This window comes from Eubalaena glacialis, chromosome 18, assembly GCF_028564815.1.
Source record: "Eubalaena glacialis isolate mEubGla1 chromosome 18, mEubGla1.1.hap2.+ XY, whole genome shotgun sequence".
NCBI lineage: Eukaryota > Metazoa > Chordata > Mammalia > Artiodactyla > Balaenidae > Eubalaena > Eubalaena glacialis.
The window spans coordinates 55,052,664-55,074,750 of record NC_083733.1 but is presented as its reverse complement, the minus strand read 5'-3'; the positions used below and the strand labels follow the sequence as shown (position 1 = coordinate 55,074,750).

The 22,087-nt window shown below is 38.2% G+C and overlaps 1 pseudogene; it reads left to right on the top strand.

Moving 5' to 3' along the window:
- Nucleotides 1–2,367: 2,367 nt before the first annotated feature.
- Nucleotides 2,368–2,768, top strand: LOC133078968 (large ribosomal subunit protein P1-like; annotated as a pseudogene).
- The last annotated feature ends 19,319 nt before the right edge of the window (nt 2,769–22,087 follow it).

Sequence of the window (22,087 nt, the reverse complement as noted above, 5' to 3'; positions counted from 1 at the left end):
TTATACTGATGTTATGTCTTTTACATTTTTTATTACACTGATGTTAGATGCAACATTATGGCTAGAAGGTCAGGAAGATATGAAGAAAAACAGCAATGAGACTTAATCAATACATTCATTACTCAGGAACTTCTAGCCATACTTTTCTACCCAGTAATCCAACATAGTTATACTTAGAAAACATAGATTTGTTCAGATATGTATTTGGAATACGAAGGGGTAAAGAAAAGTCATTCAGCATAAATACACTAGCTCTTATAAGAGTATCTTTAACTTTTTTATGAAATCAAGAGAAAGATATACTATCCTATGACCCTCAATGCCACTTCTTTTTTTATACATTTAATTAATTAATTTATTTATTTATTTTTGGCTGCATTGGGTCTTCATTGCTGTGCGCCGGCTTTCTCTAGTTGCGGCAAGCAGGGGCTATTCTTCATTGTGGTGCACGGGCTTCTTATTGCGGTGGCTTCTCTTGTTGCAGAGCATAGGCTCTAGGAACGTGGGCTTCAGTAGTTGTGGCACGCAGGCTCAGTAGTTGTGGCGCATGGGCTTAGTTGCTCCGCAGCATGTGGGATCTTCCCAGACCAGGGATCGAACCTGTGTCCCCTGCATTGGCAGGCAGATTCTTAACCACTGTGCCACCAGGGAAGTCCCAATGCCACTTCTAAGTATATATTCAAGAGAAATGATTACGTTTATCCACAAAATTATATGGGTAAGGATGTTAATAGCAGCTTTGTTTATTTTAACCCAAAAATGTTACCAACCAAAATGCCCTAGCAGGATGCCTAAGAAAATTGTACTACATAACAATATGAAAAAAGAAAGTACTGGTACATTTACATAGATGAGTCTTAAAGGTATTATGCTGAGTGAAAGAAGTCAGTCACAAAAGAGTATGTACTGTATGATTTCATTTATGTGAAGTTCAAAAGTAGGTAAAACTAAACAATTACGATAGAAGTCAGAATATTGGTCACCCAGGGGGTATAGACCGGGAAGGGGCATGACTGAAACTTGTATGTTAGAAAAACTCTGTATCTCAATCTGGGTGGTAGTCACCCTCCAGTACACATAAAATAATCAAGTTGTATACTTAAGATCAATGTCTTTTACATACTTTATGTGTATTATACTTCAATTTAAATAATCAAGGGGAAGAAGGATGGGACCATTTAATAATAGACTCTTGATGTCTCCCTAGTGTAGATTAATGTGTGTGGCTCGTGGACACCTGGCCCTTCAACAAAGCCTGCTAATTGATGGTTCTTAATCTCATAGCAAGGTCTGATGATTAGGACTAAAGAGAAAAAAAGACAAAAATTTATTCATTTTTGGCTGGATAAGTGGGCATGATTTCATCCTTCCCAGTCTGGATACTAAATGAGAGTGATGAGCCGTGAGAATCTGAGAGTTGTAATGTAGGCTTAGAAGAATGCATGGTCTGTGCAGTTTTCTCACTTCAGATGTGGAAGATCAACCAGGTTCCAGAAACCTTAAAGGAGGTTCTATATGGATGATATGGCCCCTCCTCTGGCCTGGAAGAGCAAGTTTGAACAGCCTAGTCACAAGTGTAGCTCAGCATCCCAGAATGCAGTACTGGTGGAAATCCTGTTAAAGTGCCCACACTTCTGTTTTAATGCAGAAGAACATCTGCTAGGAGTCCGTCTGTTTACATCAGGGTTCCCTGGGGTTTGCAGAAAGCATAGAGGTCCCTAGACTCCACCTTATCTTCCCAATGTATATATGGGGGGAGGGTGGTTTGGAAGAAAACAGTGGAGGAGAAAAAACTTGACATTTTGTGAACTCCATGGCAAATCTGGTCTCATTGCCTCATTTTTTTCCTCCTCCCAGATTAGACTTCCCTGGATTCTAGGATTCTTGAATAGATGAATTCCAAGGAAGACTGTCTAATTCTTGCAATTCTAAACCCATGGGTCATGTAAGTTGGTTTTCAGTGTTAAATTCTGTCATTTTTTAGGTTATGTGAAGACTTTAATTTTTTATTCTGAAACTTCCCCAGTTCCTCCCATTCTTGGAGGAATGCACTCCAGGTCCCTCCTCTGTGCCCCAGTCTTCTCAAACCACTGTTCATATGTGTACTGGAGAAATCAGCATCTCCTAGGTACTCAGTCTTCTGTCTAGACCAGAGGTGAAGCAAAAACAAAGTCCCTTCAGAGAGATACTTGACCATCTCTTGTCAGTTCTGCAATTTGATGATAAAGAATGATTTCATTTGCACATGGGAAAGTTCTGAACTTTTCCATAGACCCATGTCTGTAGATAAAATAAGATTTAGTGTTGATTGGCCTCAGCTGCTGCTAAGGTGCTCAGTCCTTCTGAGGAAGCTGCAGGCTTCTTTAGGCTTAGGCCCTCACTTCATCCTGAGGCTAGCACTGCGCCCAGCAGTCCCCGCTTAGCACTCGCCCACACCATGGCCTCCATCTCAGAGCTCACCTGCATCTACTGGGCCTTCATCCTGCACGATGATGAGGTTACCGTCATGGAGGATAAGATCAATGCCCTAATTATAGCAGCCAGTGTAAATGTTGAACCTTTCTGGCCAGGCTTGTTTGCAAAGGCTCTGGCATTGGGAGCCTCATCTGCAATATAAGGGCTCAGGGACCTGCCCCAGCAGCTGATCCTGCACCAGCCGTCCTCCCCCCTCCACCACTTCTGCCCCAGCTGAGAAGAAGAAAGTGGAAGCAAAGAAAGAAGAATTTGAGGAGTCTGATGTTGACATGGGCTTTGATCTTTTTGACTAAACCTCTTTTGTTACATGTTCAATAAAAAGCTGAACTCTCTAAAACAAAACAAAACAAAAAAAGACTGTGGTGAAATCCCAGGCTTTGTGAGGCCTTTAGGGGTGGGCAAGGAAATGATTAGAGCCCGCTTACAGATCCATGCTGGGAATTCCTGAGAGGTGAAAACCTATAGTAGGGTCCATTTTGTATCTGAAGAGCATGTACTGATTTCAGGTGATATATGTGTGACTCTGGATTAACCTATAACAGTATTCTCTGGCTCAGAAATGAGAAAATTGTCTAGGGAGGGATGGGAGATGAAGTAGCAAGTAATAAGATACAATAGATAGGATGCTTCTAAAATGGCTCCCAGTGATCCCTGCTTCCTGGTATTCACATCCTTCTGTAATCTCCTTTGCTTTAGTGTGGGTTAGATTTAGTGACTTGCTTCTAATGAATAAAATATGGCAAAAGTGATGGGATCTCACTGTTGAGATTAGGTTATAAAAGTCTGTAACTTTGTCTTGCTCACAACACTCTGGTTTTTCTTGCTTTCTCTGATGAAGCAAGTTTCCATGCTGTGATCTAAGGATGATCTCTGGCCAACAGCCAGTGAGGAACCAAGCACACTCCAAATTCTATCAGCAACTATATGAGTGAGTTTTGAAGCAGATCCTTCCCAGTTTGAGCCTTGAGGTGACTGCTGCCCCAGCTGACACCTTGACTGCAGTCTGAGAGGGAGAGGACCAAGTTCAGCTGCAAACAGATTTCTGTCCCAAACTGATTTCTTATTCCTATGAAAGTAAACTTTAAAAATCTTTCTTGAAGCTTCCAGTATTTTATCCTTTTATTTCTCTTTGGAAATTTTGCTAAAATGTGCCTAGATGTAGGTACTTATTTTTTACTTAATTTTTTCAAAGATGTCACGTTTAGGACCGCAGTTATTTTATGTACCATTGAAAAGGAAAGAAAACATTGAATTAAACTATGACATGTCTCTGATATAAAGATGCATTTCAGTTTCATAGATGTTAAAATGAAAAATATGTCAGAATTAATTATTAAATAGAATTTTATTAACTTGGTAGGCCTCTCTCAAATTAAGGACTTACATCCTTCTTTATTTTGAGGTAATTTTCATTGATTACTACTATCTCTCCTCAATTAGCTCTATTGTCTTCTGGGACTTATATTAAATGGTTGGTGGAAAATCAGTTTCTATCTTTAATGTCATTTTGTTCCATACATTGCATCTCTTTGTTACATTTGGTTTTTTCTGGGCTGTTTGGCAATTTAATTCCTGGCTTCCTAATTCACAATTCAGCTGTGTGCATTCTGCTTTTCAGCCCATTTATTGAAAGTTTTTTTTTTAACTTTTAAACTTTGAAATAATTATAGATACACAGGGAGTTGCAAAGATAGTGCAAAGATAGTCCTGATTATACTTCACGCAGTTTTTACCAATGGTTACAGCTTACATAATTAGAGTACAATATCAAAGCCCAGAATTAGACATTGGTACAATGTGTTTATATAGTTATGTCATTTTATCATGTCCATAGATTCATGTAATCACCACTGCAATCAACATACAGAACTATTCCACCCCCACAAGGATGTTTCTCACTCTACCCCTTTATAAATCACACCTGCACCCCACCCCACCCCACCATCCCTAACCCCTAGAAACCATTAATCTGTTTCACATCTCTATAATTTCATCATTTCAAGGATGTTATATAAATGGAATTGTGTAGTACATGACCCTTTGAGATTGGCTTCCAGAACTAAACATAATGTTCTTGAGATCTATCTAAATTGTTACATGTATCAATAGTTTATTCCTTTTTAATGCTAAGTAGTATTACATGGTATGGAGAACCATTTTTGTTGTTTCCATTTTAGGCTACTACAGATAAAGCTGCTATGAACAATCAGGCACACAATGCTATGTGGGCAAATTCTTTCATTTCTCTGGGATAAATGTCCAGGAGTACAACTGCTGAGTTATATGGTAAGTTTATATATATATGTATTTTAAAATGAAGTATAGTTGATTTACAATGTTGTGTTAGTTTCAGGTGTACACCAAAGTGATTCAGTTTGTGTGTGTATATATATATATTCTCTTTCAGATTCCTCTCCACTATGGGTTAGTACAAGATACTGAATATAGTTCCCTGTGCTATACAGTAGGTCCTTGTTTGTCTATTTCATATAGTGTGTATTTGTTAATCCCAAACTCCTAATTTACTCCCCACCCCCGCCATTTATTTTTTAAAGAATTGCCAAACTATTTTTCCAGAGTGGCTATACCATATTACATTCCCACCAGGAATATGTAAGAGATCCGTTTCTCAGCATCCTTGCCAGAATTTATAGTATTGTTGCTATTTTCAATTTTAGATTTTCTAATAGGCATGTGGTGGTTTCTCATTGTGGTTTTAATTTTGCTTTTAGCTAATGGCTGGTGACACCAAATATCATTTCATGTACTCATTTGCCATCCATAAATTCTCTTTGGTGAAATATCTCTTCATGCCTTTTGCCCATTTTCTAAATATAACGTAGTTGTTGTTGTTTTTAACTGCTGAGTTTTGGGCGCTTTATATATTCTATTTATGAGTTCTCTGTTAGATTATTGGGATTTGTTGGATTTCTGGTTGGGTATGCAAATATTTTCTTCCAGTCTGTAGCCTGTCTTTTCATCTGCTTAACAAGGTTTTAGCAGAGCAAAAGTTTTATATTTTGATAAAGTCTAATTTATCCCATATTTCTTTCATGATCATGCTTTTGGTGTCATGTGTCACCACCAATAATTCGGTCAGAAATATTTTCTGTTTTATCTTCTAAAAGTTTTATACTTTTACAATTTATTATCTGTTGTAAGCTAAATTTTGTATGTGGTGTAATTTTTAGGTAGATTATTTTGCCTATGGATATTCAATTGCTCCAGCACCATTTGTTGAAAAGACTATCCATCTTCCATTGTACTGAGTTACATCTTTGTCAAAAATCCATTTTCCATACTTGTGTAGGGCTATTTCTTTATCCTCTGTTCTGTTCCATTGACTTTATACCCAACCCCTGCCAATATCATACAGTAGAGTACTATAGCTATGTAATTAGCCTTAAAACTAGGTAGAGGGAGTCTTACCACTTTATTCTTCTTTTTCAGAATTGTATTAGCTACTGCAGTTTGTCTCTCCACATAAATTTTAGAATATTGTATTAAAAATCTTGCTGAGATTTTGATAGGAATTGCATTAAACCTGTATATCAGTTAGGGGAGAACTGACATTTTACTATGTTGAATTTCCAATCTCTTAACAAGGAATACCTATTTATTTAGATTTTTTTTTTTAAATTATGTTTTATCGTATGTCTTCTTTTTTTTAATTTTTATTTATTTATTTATGGCTGTGTTGGGTCTTCGTTTCTGTGCGAGGGCTTTCTGTAGTTGCGGCAAGTGGGGGCCACTCTTCGTCGCGGTGCACGGGCCTCTCACTATCGCGGCCTCCCTTGTTGCGGAGCACAGGCTCCAGACGCGCAGGCTCAGCAATTGTGGCTCACGGGCCTAGTCGCTCCGCGGTATGTGGGATCTTCCCAGACCAGGGCTCGAACCCGTGTCCCCTGCATCGGCAGGCAGATTCTCAACCACTGCGCCACCAGGGAAGCCCTTATTTAGATCTTAAATTTCTTATCAGTGTTTTGTACTTATCTGCTTATAAGTCCTGTACTTGTTTTGTTTGATTTGCACCTAAGTATTTAATTCTCGACACAGTTGTAAATGGTATTGTATTTTTGTTTCCACATGTTCATTGCTAGTAACAGAAATACAACTGATTTTGCAAGTTGATCTAGTATCTTATGACATTGCCAAAATCACTTATTTCTAGAAGTTCGTCTGTAGTAGATTCCGTGGGATTTTCTACGTAAACCATCACATCATCTGCAAAAAGGGACAGTTTTAGGCACTCCTTTCTGAGCTGTAAATGTTTAAATCCCTATTGTGCCTTATTTCACTGCGTAGAACTTATAGAGTTATGTTGAGTAGCAGTGGTGAGAGTGAACGTCTTTGCCTTGTTCCCAGTCTTACAGGTAAAGCATTCAGTCATTCACCATTACATATGATGATAACTGTAGATTTGTTGTAGATACTCTTTATCAAGTTGAAGAAGCTACCCAATCTTTCCTAGTTTCTGAAAGTTTTTTTTTTTAAATCATGAATGGGTTATGAATTTTGTCAAATACATTTTCTACATCAATTGATATGATCAAGTAATTTTCTAGTCTGTTAATATGGCAGATTACATTGATTTTCAAATATTGAACCAGCCTTGCATGTATTGAATGAACCCTACTTGGCATGATTAATAGTAATTCTTTATATGCTGCTAAATTCTATTAGTATTTTGCTAAGGAGTTTGCAGCTATATTCATGAGAAATATTTGTTGGTAGTTTTCTTTTTTGGACTGTCTGGTTTTGGTGTCAAGTCAATACTGGCTTCATAGAATGAATACTGGCATTTCGTATAAAGTTCGTACTGGCTCCATAAGTGATCCTATGCTTCTCGAAGAGATTGTCTGGAATTGGAGTTGGTTCTTTAAATGTTTGGCAGTTCAACTGATCCTGTGGAAAGCTAAAAAGAAAGGGAAAAAAAAGTTTGGTAGAATTCTCTACCAAAATTATCTGAGCCTAGAGATTGTATTTTGGGGGAGATTTTTTTTTTTATGGTATTCACATTGCTTAATTTGTTTGTTTGTTTATTTATTTATTTATGGCTGTGTTGGGTCTTCGTTTCTGTGCGAGGGCTTTTTCTAGTTGCGGCAAGCGGGGGCCACTCTTCATCGCGGTGCGCGGGCCTCTCACTATCGCGGCCTCTCTTGTTGCGGAGCACAGGCTCCAGACGCGCAGGCTCAGTAATTGTGGCTCATGGGCCCAGCTGCTCCGCAGCATGTGGGATCTTCCCAGACCAGGGCTCGAACCCGTGTCCCCTGCATTGGCAGGCAGATTCTCAACCACTGCACCACCAGGGAAGCCCAGGGGGAGATTTTAAATTATGAATTCAATTTCCTTAATAGTTATATAGGGCTATTCAAATTATCTATTTCATAATGATTAGTAATAGTTTGTTTTTCATTAAATTGATCCAGGTAATATGATTCATTTATTGTTTTATTTATCATGCCTTATTATTTATTTATTTGTATAATTCATTCACAATATCATACTCGTTTCAGGTGTACAGCATAGTGCTGCAGTATTTTTACAGATTATACTCCATTAAAGTTTATTACAAGATAATGGCTATAATCCCCTGTGCTATACAATATATCCTTATTGCTTATCTATTTTATACATAGTAGTTTGTATCTCTTAATCCCATACTCCTAATTTGCCCCTCCCTCTTTCCTCTCCCCTTTGGTACCCTCTAGTTTTTTTTGCTTTATCTGTGAGTCAGTCTCTGTTTTACATATACTTTAGTTTGTCTTTTTTTTTTTAGATTCCACATATAAGTGATATCATATAGTAATTGTCTTTCACTCTCTGACTTATTTCACTAAGCATAATATTCCCTAGATCCATCCATGTTGCTGCAAATGGCAGAATTTCATTCATTTTTATGGCTAAATAATATTCTATTGTGTATATACAGCATAACTTTTTTTTTATTAGGGTATAGTTGTTTTACAATGTTGTGTTAGTTTCTACTGTACAGCGAAGTGGAGTTCCTTGTGCTATACAGCAGGTTCTTTTTTTTTGTTTTTGAATTTTTGAATTTTGTTTTATTTACTTTTCTATAGAGTAGGTTCTTATGAGTTACCTATTTTATACATATTAGTGTATATATGTCAATCCCAATCTCCCAATTCATCTCCCCCCAACCCTTCCCCCTTGGTGTTCATACATTTGTTCTCTACATCTGTGTCTCTATTTTTGCCTTGCAAACCGGTTCATCTGTACCATTTTTCTAGATTTCACATATATGTGTTAATATACAATATTTGTTTTTCTCTTTCTGACTTACTTCACTCTGTATGACAGTCTCCAAGTCCATCCACATCTCTACAAATGACCCAATTTCATTCCTTTGTATGGCTGAGTAATATTCCGCTGTATATATGTACCACATCTTCTTTATCCATTCCTCTGTTGATGGACATCTTGGTTGTTTCCATGTCCTGGGTATCGTAAATAGTGCTGCAATAAATATTGGGGTGCATGTGCATTTTTGAATTATGGTTTTCTCTGGATATATCCCCAGTTGTGCAATTGCTGGGTCGTATGGTAGTTCTATTTTTAGTTTTTTAAGGAACCTCTATACTGTTCTCCATAGTGGCTGTATCAATTTACATTCCCACCAACAATGCAAGAGGGTTGCCTTTTCTCCACACCCTCTCCAGCATTTATTGTTTGTAGATTTTCTGATGATGCCCATTCTAAACCGGTGTGAGGTGATACCTCATTGTAGTTTTGATTTGCTCTTCTCTAATAATCGGTGATGGTGAGCATTTTTTCATGTGTTTGTTGGCCATCTGTATGTCTTCTTTGGAGAAATGTCTATTTAGGTCTTCTGCCCATTTTTTGACTGGGTTGTTTTTTTGATATTGAGCTGCATGAGCTGTTTATATATTTTGGAGGTTAATCCTTTATCCGTTGATTCATTTGCAAATATTGTCTCCCTTTCTGAGGGTTGTTTTTTCATCTTGTTTATAGTTTCCTTTGCTGTGCAAAAGCTTTTAAGTTTCATTAGGTCCCATTTGTTTATTTTTGTTTTTTATTTCCATTATTCTAGGAGGTGGGTCAAAACAGATCTTGCTGTGATTTATATCAAAGAGTGTTCTTCCTATGTTTTCCTCTAAGAGTTTTATAGTGTCCGGTCTTACATTTAGGTCTTTAATCCATTTTGAGGTTTTCTTTGTGTGTATGGTGTAGGGAGTGTTCTAATTTCATTCTTTTACACATAGCTGTCCAGTTTTCCCAGCACCACTTATGGAAGAGACTGTCTTTTCTCCATTGTATATCATTGCCTCGTTTGTCATAGATTAGTTGACCATAGGTACGTGGGTTTATCTCTGGGATTTCTATCCTGTTCCATTGATCTGTATTTCTGTTTTTGTGCCAGTACCATACTGTCTTGATTATTGTAGCTTTGTAGTATAGTCTGAAGTGGGGGAGCCTGATTCCTCCAGCTTGGATTTTTTTTTTTTTCTCAAGATTGCTTTGGCTGTTTGGGGTCTTTTGTGTCGCCATACAAATTTTAAGATGTTTTTGTTGTAGTTCTGTGAAAAATACCATTGGTAATTTGATAGGGATTGCATTGAATCTGTAGATTGCTTTGGGTAGTATAGTCATTTTCACAATATTGATTCTTCCAATCCAAGAACATGGTATATCTCTCCATCTGTTTGTATCATCTCTGATTTCTTTCATCAGTGTCTTATAGTTTTCTGAGTACAGGTCTTTTACCTCCTTAGGTAGGTTTATTCCTAGGTATTTTATTCTTTTTCTTGCAATGGTGAATGGGATTGTTTCCTTAACTTCTCTTTCTGATCTTTTATTGTTAGTGTATAGGAATGCAGGCGATTTCTGTGCATTAATTTTGTATCCTGCAACTTTACTAAATTCATTGATTACCTCTAGTAGTTTTCTGGTGGCATCTTTAGGATTCTCTATGTATAGTATCATGTCATCTGCAAACAGTGACAGTTTTACTTCTTCTTTTCTGATTTGGATTCCTTTTATTTCATTTTCTTTTCTGATTGCTATGGCTAGGACTTCCAAAACTATGCTGAATAATAGTGGTGAGAGTGGATATCCTTGTCTTATTCCTGATCTTAGAGGAAATGCTTTCAGTTTTTTACCATAGAGAATGATGTTTACTGTGGGTTTGTCGTATATGGCCTTTATTATGTTGAGGTGGGTTCCCTCTATGCCCAATTTCTGGAGAGTTTTTTTTATATATATAAATAAATTAATTAATTAATTAAATTATTTGCTTATTTATTTATTTATTTATGGCTGCATTGGGTCTTCATTGCTGCGTGCGGGCTTTCTCTAGCTGCGGCAAGCAGGGGCTACTCTTCGCTGTGGTTCGCGGGCTTCTCATTGCAGTGGCTTCTCTTGTTGCAGAGCACAGGCTCTAAGCACATAGGCTTCAGTAGTTGTGGCACTCAGGCTCAGTAGTTGTGGCTTGTGGGCTGTAGAGCACAGGCTCAGTAGTTGTGGCGCATGAGCTTAGTTGCTCCATGGCATGTAGGATCTTCCCGGACCGGGGCTCGAACCCATGTCCCCTTCATTGGCAGGCAGATTCTTAACCACTGCACCACCAGTGAAGTCCCTCTAGAGAGTTTTTATCATAAACGTGTGTTGAATTTTGTGAAAAGCTTTTTCTGCATCTATTGAGATGATCATATGGTTTTTATTCTTCAGTTTGTTAATATGGTGTATCACATTGATTGATTTGTGTATATTGAAGAATCCTTGCATCCCTGGGATAAATCCCACTTGATCATGGTGTACGATCCTTTTAATGTGTTGTTGAATTCTGTTTGCTAGTATTTTGTTGAGGATTTTTGCATCTATATTCATCAGTGATATTGGTCTGTAATTTTCTTTTTTTGTAGTGTCTTTGTCTGGTTTTGGTATCAGGGTGATGGTAGCCTCATAGAATGAGTTTGGGAGTGTTCCTTCCTCTGCACTTTTTTGGAAGAGTTTGAGAAGGATGGATGTTAGCTCTTCTCTAAATGTGTTATAGAATTCACCTGTGAAGCCATCTGGTCCTGGACTTTTGTTTGTTGGAAGATTTAAAATCACAGTTTCAATTTCATTCCTTGTGATTGGTCTGTTCATATTTTCTATTTCTTCCTGGTTCAGTCTTGGAAGGTTATACCTTTCTAAGAATTTGTCCATTTCTCCCAGGTTGTCCATTTTATTGGCATAGAGTTGCTTGTAGTAGTCTCTTAGGATGCTTTGTATTTCTGCGGTGTCCGTTGTAACTTCCCCTTATTCATTTCTAATTTTTTTAAAATTATTTATTTATTTATTTATGGCTGTGTTGGGTCTTCGTTTCTGTGCGAGGGCTTTCTCCAGTTGCGGCAAGCGGGGGCCACTCTTCATCGCGGTGCGCAGGCCTCTCACTATCGTGGCCTCTCTTGTTGCGGAGCACAGGCTCCAGATGCGCAGGCTCAGTAGTTGTGGCTCACGGGCCTAGTTGCTCCGCGGCATGTGGGATCTTCCCAGACCAGGGCTTGAACCCGTGTCCCCTGCATTGGCAGGCAGATTCTCAACCACTGCGCCACCAGGGAAGCCCTCTAATTTTGTTGATTTGACTCCTCTCCCTCTTTTTCTGGATGAGTCTGGCTAAAGGTTTATCAATTTTGTTTATCTTCTCAAAGAACCAGCTTTTAGTTTTATTGATATTGCTATTGTTTTGTTTCTATTTCATTTATTTCTGCTCTGATCTTTATGATTTCTTTCCTTCGACTAACTTTGGGTTTTGTTTGTTTTTCTTTCTCTAGTTCCTTTAGGTGTAAGGTTAGATTGTTTATTTGAGACGTTTCTTGTTTCTTGAGGTAGGATTGTATTGCTGTAAACTTTCCTCTTAGAACTGCTTTTGCTGCATCCCATAGGTTTTGGATCGTCGTGTTTTCATTGTCATTTGTCTCTAGGTATTTTTTAATTTCCTCTTTGATTTCTTCAGTGATCTCTTGGATATTTAGTAGCGTATTGTTTAGCCTGCATGTGTTTGTGTTTTTACTTTTTTTTCCCCTGTAATTTATTTCTAATCTCATAGCATTGTGGTCAGAAAAGATGCTTGATACAATTTCAATTTTCTTAAATTTACTGAGGCTTGATTTGTGACCCAAGATGTGATTTATCCTGGAGAATGTTCCATGTGCACTTGAGAAGAAAGTGTAATCTGCTGTTTTCAGATAGAATGTCCCATAAATATCAACTAAATCTATCTGGTCTGTTGTGTCATTTAAAGTTTGTGTTTCCTTATTAATTTTCTGTCTGGATGACCTGCCCATTGGTGTAAGTGAGGGTTAAAGTCCCCCACTATTATTGTATTACTGTTGATTTTGTCTTTTATAGCTGTTAGCATTTGCCTTATGTATTGAGGTGCTCCTATGTTGGATGCATATATATTTATAATTGTTATATCTTCTTCTTGGATTGATCCCTTGATCATTATGTAGTGTCCTTTCTTGTCTTTTGTAACATTCTTTATTTTAAAGTCTATTTTATCTGATATGAGTATTGCTACTCCAGCTTTCTTTTGATTTCCATTTGCATGGAATATCTTTTTCCATCCCCTCACTTTCAGTCTGTATGTGTCTCTAGGTCTGAAGTGGGTCTCTTGTAGACAGCATATATACAGGTCTTGTTTTTGTATCCATTCAGCAAGTCTGTGTCTTTTGGTTGGAGCGTTTAATCCATTTACATTTAAGGTAATTATCGATATGTATGTTCCTATTACCATTCTCTTAATTGTTTTGGGTTTGTTATTGTAGGTCTTTTCCTTCTCTTGTGTTTCCTGCCTAGAGAAGTTCCTTTAGCATTTGTTGTAAAGCTGGTTTGGTGGTGCTGAATTCTCTTAGCTTCTGCTTGTATGTAAAGGTTTTAATTTCTCCATCAAATCTGAATGAGATCCTTGCTGGGTAGAGTAATCTTGGTTGTAGGTTTTTCTCCTTCATCACTTTAAATATGTCCTGCCACTCCCTTCTGGCTTGCAGAGTTTCTGCTGAAAGGTCAGCTGTGAACCTTATGGGGATTCCCTTGTGTGTTATTTGTTGTTTTTCCCGTGCTGCTTTTAATATTTTTTCTTTGTATTTAATTTTTGATAGTTGATTAATATGTGTCTTGGTGTGTTTCTCCTTGGATTTATCCTGTATGGGACTCTCTGTCTGCTTCCTGGACCTATTAACTATTTCCTTTCCCATATTAGGTAAGTTTTCAACTATAATCTCTTCAAATATTTTCTCAGTCCCTTTCTTTTTCTCTTCTTCTTCTGGGACCCCTATAATTCGAATGTTGGTGCGTTTAATGTTGTCCCAGAGGTCTCTAAGACTGTCCTCAATTCTTTTCATTCTTTTTTCTTTATTCTGCTCTGCAGTAGTTATTTCCACTATTTTATCTTCCAGGTCACTTATCCTTTCTTCTGCCTCAGTTATTCTATTGATTCCTTCTAGTGTATTTTTCATTTCACTTATTGTATTGTTCATCTTTGTTTGTTTGTTCTTTAATTCTTCTAGGTCTTTGTGAAACATTTCTTACATCTTCTCGATCTTTGCCTGCATTCTTTTTCTGAGTTCCTGGATCATCTTCACTATCATTATTCTGAATTTTTTTTCTGGAAGGTTGCCTATCTCCACTTCATTTAGTTGTTTTCTGGGGTTTTATCTTGTTCCTTCATCTGGGACATAGTCCTCTGCCTTTTCATTTTGTCTTTCTTTCTGTGATTATGGTTTTCGTTCTGCAGGCTGCAGGATTGTAGTTCTTCTTGTTTCTCCTGTCTGCCTTCTGGTGGATGAGGCTAAGAGGCTTGTGCAAGCTTCCTGATGGGAGGGACTGTTGGTGTGTAGACCTGGGTGTTGCTCTGGTGGGCAGAGCTCAGTAAAACTTTAAGCCACTTCTCTGCTGATGGGTGGGGCTGAGTTCCCTCCGTTTTGGTTGTTTGGCCTGAGGCAATCCAGCACTGGAACCTACAGGCTGTTTGGTGGGGCTAATGGTGTGTGGACTCCACTCCGGGAGGGCTCCCGCCAATGAGTACTTCCCAGAACTTCTGCTGCCAGTGTCCTTGTCCCTGCGGTGAGCCACAGCTACCCCCCGCCTCTGCAGGAGACCTTCCAACACTAGCACGTAGGTCTGGTTCAGTCTCCTATAGGGTCACTGCTCCTTCCCCCTGGGTCCTACTTTGTGTGTGCCCTCCAAGAGTGGAGTCTCTGTTTCCCCCAGTCCTGTCGAAGTCCTGCCATCAAATTCCGCTGGCCTTCAGAGTCTGATTTCTGGGGATTCCTCCTCCCATTTCCAGATCCCCAGGTTGGGAAACCCTCCGTAGGGCTCAGAACCTTCACTCCAGTGGGTGGACTTCCGTGGTATAATTGTTCTCCAGTTTGTGAGTTACCCACCCAGCAGTTATGGGATTTGATTTTATTGTGATTGCGCCCCTCGTACCATCTCATTGCGGCTTCTCCTTTGTCTTTGGATGTGGGGTATCTTTTTTGGTGAGTTCCAGTGTTTTTCTGTTGATAACTGTTCAGCAGTTAGTTGTGATTCCAGCTCTCTTGCAAGAGGGAGTGAGCACACGTCCTTCTACTCCACCATCTTGAACCAATCTCTACCATAACTTTTTTTTTTAAACATCTTTATTGGAGTATAATTGCTTTACAGTGTTGTGTTAGTTTCTGCTGTATAACAAAGTGAATCCGCTATATGCATATGTATATCCCCATATCCTCTCCCTCTTGTGTCTCCCTCCCACCCTCCTTATCCCACCCCTCTAGGTGGTGGCAAAGCACCGAGCTAATCTCCCTGTGCCATGCAGCTGCTTCCCACTAGCTATCTATTGTACATTTGGTAATGTATATATATCAGTGCTACTCTCTTACTTCATCCCAGCTTACCCTTCCCCCTCCCCATGTCCTCAAGTCCATTCTCTACGTCTGTGTCTTTATTCCTGTCGTGCCCCTCAGTTCATCAGAACCATTTTTGTTTTTTAGATTCCTTATATATGTGTTAGCACACGGTATTTGTTTTTCTCTTTCTGACTTACTTCACTCTGTATGACAGGCTCTAGGTCCATCCACCTCACTACAGATAACTCAGTTTCGTTTCTTTTTATGGATGACTGACTAATATTCCATTGTATATATGCGCTGCAACTTCTTTATCCATTCATCTGTTGATGGACACTTAGGTTGCTTCCACGTCCTGGCTATTGTAAATAGTGCTGCAATGAACATTGTGGTACATGTCTGTTTTTGAATTATGGTTTTCTCAGGGTATATGCCCAGTAGTGGGATTGCTGGGTCATATGGTAGTTCTATTTTTAGTTTTTTAAGGAACCTCCATACTGTTCTCCATAGTGGCTGTACCAATTTACATTCCCACCAACAGTGCAAGAGGGTTCCCTTTTCTCCACACCCTCTCCAGCATTTGTTTTCTACCATAACTTCTTTATCCATTCATCTGTTGATGGGCAATTGGGTTGTTTCTATAGCTTGGCTGTTGTAAATAGTGCTGCTATGAACATTGGGGTGCATGTATCTTTTCTGATTAGTGTTTTTAGTTTTTTCCAAATATATAACAGGGATAGAATTGCTGGATCAGATGGTAGTCTATTTTTAGCTTTTTGAGGAACCTCCATACTGTTCTCCACAGTAGCTGTACAAATTTACATTCCAACCAGCACTGTAGGAGGGTTCCCTTCTCTCCACACTCTCTCCAGCATTTATTTGTAGACTTTTGGATGATAACTATTCTGACCATTGTAAGGTGATATCTCATTGTTGTTTTTATTGGCATTTCTCTAAGAATTAGTGATGTTGAGCATCTTTTCATGTGCCTGTTGGCCATCTGTATGTCTTCTTGGGAGAAATGTCTATTTAGGTCTTCTGCCCATGTTTTGATTGGGTTGTTTGTTTTTACATATTGATTTATATGAGCTGTTTGTATATTTTGGAATATTAACCCCTTGTTGGTTGAATTGCTTGCAAATATTTTCACCCACTCTGTAGGTTGTCCTTTTGTCTTTTTGAAAGTTTCCTTTGCTGTACAAAAGCTTTTAAGTTTAACTAGGTCCCATTTGTTTATTTTTGCTTTTATTTCTTTTGCCTTGGGAGACTGATCTAAGAAAATATTGTGACGATTTATGTCAAAACATGTTTCACCTAGGTTCTCTTCTAGGAGTTTATGGTTTCCAGTCTTACATTTAGGTTTTTGATCCATTTTGAGTTTATTTTGTATATGTTGTGAGGTAAATGTTCTAATCTCATTGTCTTACATTTAGCTGTCCAGTTTTCCCAGCACCACTGGTTGAAGAGAATGTCTTTTCTCCATTGTATATTCTTGCCTCCTTTGTCATAGATTAATTGACCATAGATGCATAGGTTTATTTCTGGACTCTCTTCTGCTCCATTGACCTGCATGACTATTTTTGTGCCAATACCATGCTGGGTTTTTTGTTGTTGTTGTTGTTTCTCTTTTTTTTACTGACGAATAGTTGATTTACAATGTTGTTAGTTCCAGGTGTAGAGCAAAGTGATTCAGTTATACATATAACATCTTTCAGATTCTTTTCCCTTATAGGTTATTACAAAATATTAGGTATAGTTCCCTGTGCTATACAGTAGATCCGTGTTGGTTATCTGTTTTATATATAGTAGTGTGTACATGTTAATCCGAAACTCCTAATTTATCTCTCCCCCACTTCCCCTTCGGTAACCATAAGTTTGTTTTCTGTATCTGTGGGTCTACTTCTGTTTTGTAAATAAGTTCATTTGTATCTTTTTAAAACAATATTTATCTATTTATTCATTGGCTGCCCTGGGTCTTAGTTGCGGTGTGCAGCATATTCGTTGCTGCATGCAGGGTCTTCATTGCAGCATGTGGGATCTTTTATTTGCAGCATGCGGGGTCTAGTTCCCTGAGCAGTAATTGAACCTGTAATCCCTTCACTGGGAGCATGGAGTCTTAACCACTGGACCACCAGGGAAGTCCCTGCATCATTTTTTTAATATTCCACATATAAGTGATAGCATATGATACTTGCCTTTTTCTGTCTGGACTTTTTCTGTCTGGCTTACTTTTTCTGTCTGGCTTACTTTTATTTAGTATGATAATCTCGAGGTCCATCCATGTTGCAGCAAACAGCATTATTTCATTCTTTATGGCTGAATAATATTCCATCGTATATATATACCATATCTTCTTTATCCATTCATCTCTCTCTTTTTTTAATTTATTTATTTTTGGCTGCATTGGGTCTTCGTTGCTGTGCGCAGGCTTTCTCTAGCTGCGGCAAGCGGAGGCTACTCTTTGTTGCATTATGCAGGCTTCTCATTGTGGTGGCTTCTCTTGTTGCAGAGCACGGGCTCTAGGTGCGGTGCGCAGGTTTCAGTAGTTGTGGCATGCAGGCTCAGTAGTTGTGGCTCACGGGCTCTAGAGCACAGGCTTATTAGTTGTGGCACACAGGCTTAGTTGCTCCGCATCATGTGGGATCTTCCTGGACCAGGGCTTGGACCCGTGTCCCCTGCATTGGCAGATGGATTCCTAACCACTGCGCCACCAGGGATGCCCCCTCCATTCATCTCTTGATGGACATTTAGGTTGCTTCCATGTCTTGGCTATTGTAAATAGTGCTGCAGTGAAGTTTATCATGCTGTTTTTATTACTGGAGTTTTGTAGTATAGTCTGAAGTCAAGGAAGGTGACACGTCCAGCTTTGTTCTTTTTTCTCAGGATTGCTTAGGCAATTCTGGGTCTTTTGTGGTTCCATTTGAATTTTAGGATTATTTGTCCTAATTCTGTGAAAAATGTCATGGGTATTTTGATAGGGACTGCATTGAATCTGTAGATTGCTTTGGGAAGTATGGCCATTTTAACAATATTAATTCTTCCAAGACTGTGTGGTATCTTTCCATTTCTTTGGATCGTCTTCAAATTCCTTCATCAGTGTTTTATAGTTTTCAGTGTATTGGTCTTTCACCTCGTTGGTTAAGGTTATTCCTAGTTATTTTATTGTTTTTGACACTTTTAAATGGGATTTTTTCCCACTTTTTCTTATATTTCATTAGTGTAAATAAACACCATAGATTTCTGTATATTAATCTTGTATCCTGCAGCTTTGCTGAATTCATTTATTACTTCTTATATTTTTGGGGTGGGCACTTTGGCGTTTTCTATATAGGTTAACATGTCTTTTGCAAATAGTGAGTTTTATCTGTTCCTTTCCAATTTGGATACATTTTAGTTCTTTTTCTTATCTGATTGCAGTGGCTAAGATTTCCAACACTGTATTAAATAGAAGTGGCAAGAGCAGGTATCCTTTACTTGTTTCTGAATATTCAGAGGAAAGGCTTTCAGCTTTTCACATTGAGTATTATGTTAATTGTAGGTTTGTCATAAATGGCCTTCATTTTACTGAGATATGTTCCATGTACACTCTCATACTTTGATAGGAATTTTTATCATGAATGGATGTTGAATGCTGTCAAATGGATTTTCTGTGTCTATTGAGATGATCATGTGATTTTTATTCTTCCTTTTGTTAATGTGGTGTATCATATTGATTGATTTGCTAATGTTGAACCATCCCTGTGACCCTGGAATAAATCCAACTTGATCATAGTGTATGATCCTTTTTATGTATTGTTGGATTTGGTTTGCTAATACGTTTAGGATTTTTGCATCTATATTCATCAAATATATTGACCTGTAATTTCTTTTTTTGTAGTGTCTTTGTCTGGTTTTGGTATCAGGGTAATGGTGGCCTTGTAAAAATGAATTTGGGAGTGTTCCTTCCTCTTAAATTTTTTGGAATAGTTTGAGGATAGGTATTAAATTTTCTTTATATGTTTCGTAGAATTCCCCAGTGAAGTCGGCCAGTCCTGGACTTCTGTTTGTATGGAGTTTTTAAAATTACAGATTCTATCTCACTTCTAGTGATCAGTTTCTTCAAATTATCTGTTTCTTATTGACTCAGTCTTGGCAGGCTGTTTCTAGAAACTTGTCCCTTTCTTCTAGCTTGTCCAATTTGTTGGCATATAACTGTTCATAGTATTCTTTCATGATTTCTTGTATTTCTGTGGTATTGGTTATTTCTCCTCTTTCATTTCTTATTTTATTTGGATCCTGTCTCTCTTCTTTTTGGTGAGTGTGGCTAAAGGTTTGTCCATTTTTTAAAACTTTTCACAGAACTCATTATTGGTTTTATTGATCTTTTCTATTTTTTAAAAAATTTATTTTATTTATTTATTTTTGGCTGCATTGGGTCTTAGTTGCTGTGTGCAGGCTTCCTCTAGTTGCGGCGAGTGAGGGCTACTCTTCGTTGCGGTGCGTGGGCTTCTCACTGCGGTGGCTTCTCTTGTTGCAGAGCACAGGCTCTAGGCACGTGGGCTTCAGTAGTTATAGCACATGGGCTCAGTAGTTGTGGCTCACGGGCTCTAGAGCACAGGCTCAGTAGTTGTGGCTCACGGGCTTAGTTGCTCCACGGCATGTGGGATCTTCCCAGACCAGGGCTCGAACCCGTGTCCCCTGCATTGGCAGGCAGATTCTTAACCACTGTGCCACCAGGGAAGCCCTCTTGTTTTTTAAAAATCTCTATTTTATTTATTTCCTCTCTGATCTTTATTACTTTCTTTCTTCTGCTGACTTTGGGCATTGTTTGTTCTTTTTCTAATTGTTTTAGGTGGTAGTTTAGGTTGGGTTTTTTTTTTTTTGAAGATTTATTTATTATTTATTTTATTTATTTTTGGCTGTGTCGGGTCTTAGTTGAGGCACGTAGGATCTTTGTCGAGGCCTGTGGGATCTTTTGTTGCAGTGTGCGGGCTTCACTCTAGTTGTGGCATGTGGGTTTTCTCTCTCTAGTTGTGGTGCGCAGGCTCCAGGGTGCGTGGGCTCTGTAGTTTGCAGCATGCAGCCTCTGTAGTTGAAGCATGCAAGCTCAGTAGTTGTGGCGTGCGAGCTTAGTTGCCCCACGGCATGTGGGATCTTAGTTCCCTGACCAGGGATCGAACCCGTGTCCCCTGCACTGTAAGGCAGATTCATTACCACTGGACCACTAGGGAAGTCCCTAGGTTGTTTTTTTTTTTTTTTTTAGATTTTTTTCTTACTTCTTGAGGAAGGCCTGTATCATTATGAACTTCCCTCCTAGAACTGTTTTTGGTGCATCATAGATTTGGTAATGTGTTTTCATTTTCTTTTGCCACAAGTAGTTTTCTGATTTCTTTGATTTCATCATTGATCCATTGGTTTTAAAGTAGCATGTTGTTTAGTCTCTCTGTTTTCCTTCTTTTCCTGTTTTCTTTCTGTCGTTGATTTCTAGTTTCAAACGTTGTGGTCAGAAAAGATGCTTGAAATAATTTCTATCCTCTTCTTTGCTAAGGCTTTTGTGACCTAGTATGTGGTCTATCCTAGAAAACATTCCATGGGTGCTTGAGAAGAATGTGTATTCTGTTTGTTTTTGTTTGTTTTGGATGTAGTGTCCTGTAGTTAGCAATGAAGTACAACTGGTTTATTGTGTCATTTAGGATCTCTCTTGCCTTATTTATTTTCTATCTGTATGATCCGTCCATTGATGTTGGTGGGGTGTTAAAGTCTCCTAATATTATTGCATTGTCAATTTCTCCCTCTATGTCTGTTAGTATTTGCTGTATGTATTTAGGTGCTCCTGTTTTGGGTGTGTACATGTTAACAAATGTAATATCCTCCTCTTGTATTTATCCCTATATCATTATGTAATGCCTTTGTCTTTCTTTATGGCCTTTGTTTTGTTTGATATGGGTATTGCTACCCCGTTTTTCTTTTCTATTTGCATGACATATCTTTATGCATCCCCTTACTTTCAGTCTGTGTGTCTTTTGCCCTGAAGTGAGTGTCTTGTAGGCAGCATATTGCAGGTTCTTCTTCTTTTTCCCCCAATCTGCCACTCTATGTCTTTTGATTGGAGCATTTAGTCCAATGATGTTTAAAGTAATTATTGATAGGTGTATATTTATTGCCATTTAATCCTTGTTTTGCAGTTGTTTTTGCAGTCCTTTTTTTTTTCTGATGATTTTCTTTTGTGATATGCTTGAGTTCCTTTCTTTTTATTTTATTTTATATTTTGTGAATCTATTGTATGTTTTTGCTTTGTAGTTACCGTGGAGTTCAAGTATGCTGACCCATAACTACATCTACTTGCTTTAAACTGATAATCATTCAAGTTAAATCATGTTCTAAAAGATGTATATTTTTATATTTCCCTCCTCGCAGACTTTATTTTGATGTCCTCTTTTATATCTTCATGTTTATCCTTTTACTGTTTATTGTAGTTATCACTTTTATAATTTTAAAAATTTATTTTTAATCTACATACTGGGTTATTTAAGTAATCTTCAATCCTTAATATATATTTGCCTTTCCTATTGTGATTTCCCCTTTCCTATAGATTCTATGTAGCAGTATTGGGAGTGTGGGCTGTTGTAGTCAAGACTGCTGCTGAACTGGGGAATGAGGCATGGGACCAGGGTAAATTAAAATACCACAAAGTTCTGAGATTCACTTGGTTATTTTTTCTTTTCCATTATGGTTTATTACAGGATATTGAATATAGTTCTCTGTGCTATACAGTA